Below are 7,181 nucleotides of genomic sequence, written 5' to 3'. Positions count from 1 at the left end.
AATCTGATTGAGTTACAGATATTTCTTTCGTTTCCTTTTATAGCCTTCTATTTATAGCGGGGGTTGGATGGACGAATGGTTAGCGCGTGCGCGCTGCATCATACGGTCTGCCAATTAGTCAACTGGCGTGGTTTCGATTCCCCGGTTGTACGTGACAAGGTGTAGGGTCGCCTGTCCAATCTCGTGGGTTTTCTCCGGGTCCTCCGGTTTCCTCACACTGCTAAAAAAACCTCACGCGCAAGCGAATTATTGAAATAAAATTGAACCATTTGTTAGTCCCGAAATGACTTAATTTGTGTCGAGTGGACGGTGGATTCTTTTTCAAATTCGGTTTGAAGCATTGGGACCAGGAGAAGACGAACACTATCGATATTCAGATCTCTGAAGCCACCTATATACGCTCAAGCTACTTATTGAAATAAAATTGAACCATAAGGGGCTAACTAACACATGGTTCAATTTTACTTCATTAAGTAGCTTGCAGGTAGGGATATTTAGCAGTAGAAGGAAACCACCCCACGTGACTCAATGACTAACATTATGATTTCACGCGCATGCATTAAATCACTACAGACCCCCCACCCCCGGAGAACGCTAGATCGGAGACGGTCCTGCGCATATGACGTTATATGTGGATTTGCGTTAGGGCTAGGGTAAGGGTTAGCCTTGGCCCAGGGTTAGGGGATAGCCCTGTTTAGTTCTTAAGGCTTTGATGAAATCTGCAGGTCCTAACCCCTATCCTAACCCACAATCCTTGTATGACGTCATATGTGCTAAAAAGTGCAGGACCGTCGCCGATCTAGCGCCCCCCCCCCCCTCTAGTTTAGTATTCTTGTACTATATTTCAGATTTAAATCACCTTGCCCTGATGCTAATTGGTTATGCTATACATAACTATATTTCGGATTTAAATCATTAGACCACCCCCCCCCCCACACCTTCTATAATAGTATTGATGATGCTATACATAACTATATTTCAGATTTAAATCACCTTGCCCTGATGATAAATATTGATGATGCTATACATAACTATATTTCAGATTTAAATCACCTTGCCCTGATGATAATTATCGGTGATGGTATACATAACTTTGCTGATGGTTTAGCTATAGCTGCAGCTTTCACACAGAGTGTAACTGAAGGTGTTGGTGTTACTATAGCTGTATTTTGTCACGAATTACCCCATGAATTAGGTAGGTACTTACCCATGGTCCTGAAGCAACAACTGCGAGTTTTAAAACATCTGGGGGCCACGTTGGCTAAGTGGTTAAGACGCTGGCTCGCTACCTGCAGGTCGGGTGTTCGATCCCTGCATTGGCCGATAAAGTGCATGCAGATTTTCCGGTGTGGTCCCCCTTGTCAGTAATATAGGACAAAGGGCGTGACAAGAAGTGTCTAGTCGTTCGGATGATACGAAAAACCGATGTCCCGTGTACATATTGGCGTGCACGTAAAGATTCCTTGACAGTTGGAATTCGATTGGCCGCTGTCCGGGCAAAATTTCCCTCATAGCACACTGTATGGCGTATGCCCGTCTTCATATAGCCCAGTTCGGAACAGAACAGTAGGACGTTAAACCCCCATTTCATTTAATTTCATTTACAACATCTAGCCGCTGTAGGTTTTTGGGTAAATTGTCTCCCTTTACCACCAGGCACGCGATACAAACACATAAAGGAATAGTTTCATTTACAACCGTTGAAAGTCTTTTTTTAATTGCAAAACTCGCGCAAAACCAAAGAAAAGCAACCTTACTAGAATAATGGAAGAACAGAAAAGTAAATTAGAAATGTTTGGACTAAGATCTGAAGTGAAAAAGTTCCAGCAACCTTGAACTTTGCAACTCGATTACAAAGCTAGCCATTTCAGTTGGAAAGCGCGAGACTTGGTATCCGCGATGATATTTTCTATCGGGGAATCTGAGAGGTCGGGAGCTGAGTCAATGACCAATCAAAATTAGTGACGGAAGACGTGGAGTATTATACATGTATTACGTGGAGGCCTCCTTAAGATGTACGGAGTTAAAGCGAGATGTGAGTGTATGTGGCTTGGAGATAGGGGCGCCTTCTCAACCTCGTGGGTTTACTCCGGGTACCCCGGTTTCCTCTCACAGGAAAGACCCTTACTTATGCACTAAGATAATAAAAAATGAAAATAAAACATCTTGACTGCCAGATTACCTTCGGTGGAAGCAGACATTAAACACTAAGAACAACAACAACAAAACGAGGCCAATTCTTCTAAATTATAAACCTGTAACGGCAAATCTCTTTGATCTTTGGGGTATATTCTATGCCCGGAATAACTTGCGGTCTGAAAGTCTATACAGGGAAATTTGAGGTTATTCTTCTGAAAGTTTTTCTTTAAATCTGTACCGGGTTATTCTTACAGGGTAGGGTATTTTCCATAAGAAAACATGATATAAGGTTTTTCTTACGGGAATTCTGGGGTATTCTCGTCTTGCGTACACGTAAACATAGACGGTTTATAAGCAAGATAAAGTCCTCGACTTCGGTTATGCTGGGGAAGAAAGACTTCAGAAAAAACCTCGACAGAAAAACTTCGGCCTACCGGCCTCGGTTTTTCTTTTTCTCTGGTTATTTTCTTCAATCTTTCTTTCCCCAGCATAACCCCAGTCTCGTGCTTTATCCTTCCATTGAAGATGGTACTTACCATACTTATCATAACGGGCTTATTATTAAATTGCTCAAGAAAGAAACCGTCACCGCAATCTGATGAAAATACAGACCTATATTTCGTTTCGTTTTCTTTATACTTTCGATGGCCTCTACTACATAACGATCTGACCGGTTGTAGTGAAAGGTTGTGATAGAGGTCATACGAGTGGCTTTTGATCCTATGACGTCAGACATTCGATTAACCAATCAGCATTGATGTTTCTAATGGATTACCCACAACTTGCCGTAACAGACCGTTTCATTAGCTAATCACTCACATCATTCAGAACGCGGGTTATATAACAACTCTTCTAGATCCTAGTGTAGTAAAGACAAGTAAAACAAGTATCCCTCACTTCAAGCAAAACGCCGGTAATATGACAACTCTTCTAGATCCTAGTGTAGTAAAGACAAGTAAAACAAGTATCCCTCACTTCAAGCAAAACGCCGGTAATATGACAACTCTTCCAGATCCTGGTGTAGTTAAGACAAGTAAAACGAAATTTTGAACTATAAAAAACGAAACGAAATAGGATCTGTGTTTTAATCAAATTGCCGTTTTGTACAAGAGTGTTGTACCCAGGATTTTTTCTAATCTGATTAAAATACAGATCTATATTTCGTTTCATTTTTTTATACTTTCGATGGTAAATCGAAATTTTGAACTATAAAAAAATAAAACCGAAACGAATTAGGATCTGTGTTTTAATCAGATTGGATTTTTTTCCAAGTTAATATCACATATGTTGTATTTTTTAAGGGGACTTTGCTGTTTTATTACAAACAAAGATGAGATTCAGAAATGCTGTTTTCTGGAACATGGCCTCCGCGTTAACCAGTTTTGGCGGCCTGTATATTGGTCTAACTGTTGCTACAGACCCAGTTGCTAGGCAATGGATATTTGCTGCAACGGCTGGCATGTTTATTTACATTGCTCTAACCGACATAGTAAGTTTATAACCTTATATTATATCTATATGATAACTGTTTAAATCAGTGAGCCACGGTGGCTCAGGGGGTAGGAAGTTGGCTCGCTAACTTTGAGGTTCCGTGTTCATAATCTGCAGCCGTTCGTTCCCGAGTTCGAGCCCCCCCCCCCCCGCCCGCGTTGCCACTCTTACATGGCTAGATCTATTTGTTAAGGTCAACTCAAGATTTCGTCAAGGTCGCTGGGATGTAAATACGGTTAGGCCACGTGATAGTTGGCGAGATTGTAGGCGTTATGCGGGCCCGGCGGAGTGGGGGGGCTAGGGGGCTAGGGGGGCTTTAGCCCCCCCCCCCCCAATAATTTGACCGCAAGTACTCTTTTCTCCAGGCTATTGCGGCCCCTGGACCCACGCCTATAAGGACCTAGGATGGAAGCCCCCCCCCCCCCCAATCAAGAATTGCTTCCGCCGGCCCTGTTATGGCTCGGTCCCGGTTTAGGGTTAGGGTTCGGGTTCGGATTTGCGCTAGCCCTGTTTAGATCTCGTGACCTTTGACAAAACTTGAAGTTGGCCTTATGAATTAGATCTATCCCTTTTAGATTTTTATCAAATTTGTTTGAGACAAAACGTTTGTGTGGGCGTATTGTGTGGGCGTATAATTGGGGGGTTGGATGGCTGAATGGTTAGCGTGCGCGCGCTGTATCATAAAGTCTGTCATTGAGTCGACTGGCGTGGTTTCGAATCCCCGGTTGTACATGACAAGGAGTAGGGTCGCCTGTCCAACCTCGTGGGTTTTCTCGGGGTCCTCCGGTTTTCTCCCACTGCTAAAAACCCCTATGCGCAAGCGAATTATTGAAATAAAATTAAACCATATGTTAGTCCCGAAATGACCTAGTTTGTGTCGAGTGGACGTTAAACCCCATTTCTCTCTCTCTCTCTCTCTCTCTCTCTCTCTCTCTCTCTCTCTCTCTCTCTCTCTCTCTCTCTCTTTAAAATACATTTTATACTCCTTTTTATTTCAGTTGCCGCAGTTAGTACATCCGCCATCAATGACCATATTTATCATGACAAATGTTGGAATACTGATCGGAGTAACTGTTATGATTTTACTCTCAATTTTTGAAGGACATATTAAAATAACATAGACTTGACTAGTTAGACATGTTGAAACTCGGTGTTTGTTATTAAGTTTAAACATACAAGATGGAAGAGGTAAATCTGCCTATTGCAGGTCTTTCTTTAGGCCTGAAATGTTATCTAAATTATTAATTAGACATTAATTAACTTATCCAGGCCATAATCAACTCTCGATGGCATCTCTAGCCTGCGATGTTTATTGGATTGGGTTCCGATTTCCTGTTCGACTTCCATTCATAATTTAATCATTAAATGGATAATCGAGACTATGTTTGTTTTTATTGTACTGACTTTAGTAATGATGATCGGGGTTAGCCCCAATATTCAATCGCTAAAATCTCAGTTCAAAAATTTGACTGAAATTTTCAGCAAATTCCCTTTACATTATCTAGTTTTTAACTATTATAGTGAGAACTGTCAACTCTTTATCTAATCTCCCATAATGTATGGGGGGTTAGATGGCCGAATGGTTTACACGCGCGCGCTGTATCATACGGTCTGTCATTGAGTCAACTGGCGGGATTTCGATTCCCCGGTTGTACGTGACAAGGAGTAGGGTCGCCTGTCCAACCTCGTGGGTTTTCTCCGGGTCCTCCGGTTTCCTCCCACTGCTAAAGACCCCTACGCGCAAGCGAATTATGGAAATAAAATTGAACCATGTGTTAGTCCCGAAATGACCTGGTTTGTGTCGAGTGGACGTTAAACCCCATTTCTCTCTCTCTTTCCCATAATGTATCTTTAAACAATACTTTGCTTTGTTTTCATTTTTAGCCGCCATCCTTTAAAACCGGAGTACGGTATATCCAATAAACACTCGGCAAACCTCAGCAGATTCAAGTACCGTACATCTAGCCTTGGCAGTATGACGAGGTCCGCCATTGGAACTACTTTCAAGTTCCCGGATTACCAACGGCGTTGCCCATGACGACGCCTTATTTATCGTACAAATATTTCAAGTTTTTCTTTCAAGTTTTTCCGATTTTCTTCAAACAAGATAACTTTGCAATGAAAATTCTACACACGTTTCGAACGACGCAATTTTGATAACTTCTTTTTAAAAGCGGCATGTTTTCCTAATAGGTGTAGGTACATATCACTTACCGTCATACGGCCGTCACTTACCCCCCCCCCCCCCCCCCCCCCCCCCCGTGAAAGAATTTTCGACCATAAAAAAAATAGATATACATTGTCCATCAATATTACAGCCCCGCTGAGAACACTTCCCGCTCCCCTCGTTGCCCTGAGCTAGTTACGGCCCTGTACGTTAAAGTGCAATGGATTTGTTTTAGAATCGTTGCAGTTGTTATACATTCTTGATTAAATATATAATGTTCTGTTGTTTAATATTTTCAATTCAACTGAATTTTAATTATTTTAACTTATATTATTATTATTATTATTATTATTTTAAAGAATGGCAATTAGATAATGTTTAGTCTACATGAATTTTGTTAGTCTCGCCATTCTGGGATATTTGTACACCCGATTTATTTTTTTTTGTTTTTTTATTTACTTTTGATCCCCTTTTGCTTTTTTTTTTATTTACAATTATTTTCTCGAGTACCCTATGTCATCACGCCGGACAGTCAGAGTAGAGTGGTTGTCCTAGAATCTTAAAAGAATGTACAATTCGGTATTTAAAAAAACTAGTATATAAGGATTGAACAATCTGAATAAATACAGATCTATATTTCGTTTCGTTTCATTTTTTATTTACTTTCGATGGCCTCTACTACATGAAGATGTGACCAGTTGTAGCGGGAGGTCATACGAGTGGCTTTTGACCCTATGACGTCATTCTATACTCAATATCTAGTGACAGTCAGTTCTTTTTATGAAGTGTCAGATATCCCCCCACAGTCTCACACAACTTTTGGTCTTCGAAGGAATTATTAGTGAGCACAAATTCGCCCATGTATCTGTTATCACTCGTCACTTCAGTGTCAGTCAGTTATATAAAAGGATAACTCGTATTTTCCTTTTGCGTTCGTCACTTCCGATGGTCGAAACCTTTATTACGCATCTATCGTAGCTAAGTACGTGGCTAAGTGGGTAAGACGCTGGCTCGCTAGCCTGGAGGTTGGGTGTTCGATCCCAGCATTGGCCAAGAAAGTTCATTCAGATTTTCCGGCGTGGTTTCCCCCTTGTCAGTGATGCATGATGGAGGGCCTGACAAGGACAGCTGTCTAGTCGTTCGGATGGGACCAAAAACCGAGGTCCCGTGTACACATTGGCGTGCACGTAAAAGATCCCTTGGCAGTTGGAATTCGATATAAGAGTAGGCCGTAGCGCCGCTGCCCGGGCAAAATTTCCCTCATAGCACACTGTATGGTGTATGCCTGTCTTCATTAGCCCAGGTTAGGTGCAGAACAGTAGGACGTTAAACCCCATTTCATTTATATCACATATGTGATAATGACTGACACCAATATTGTCTT

Source organism: Patella vulgata, chromosome 5, assembly GCF_932274485.2.
Source record: "Patella vulgata chromosome 5, xgPatVulg1.2, whole genome shotgun sequence".
Classification (NCBI taxonomy): Eukaryota; Metazoa; Mollusca; class Gastropoda; family Patellidae; genus Patella; species Patella vulgata.
This window is presented reverse-complemented; position numbering follows the sequence as displayed.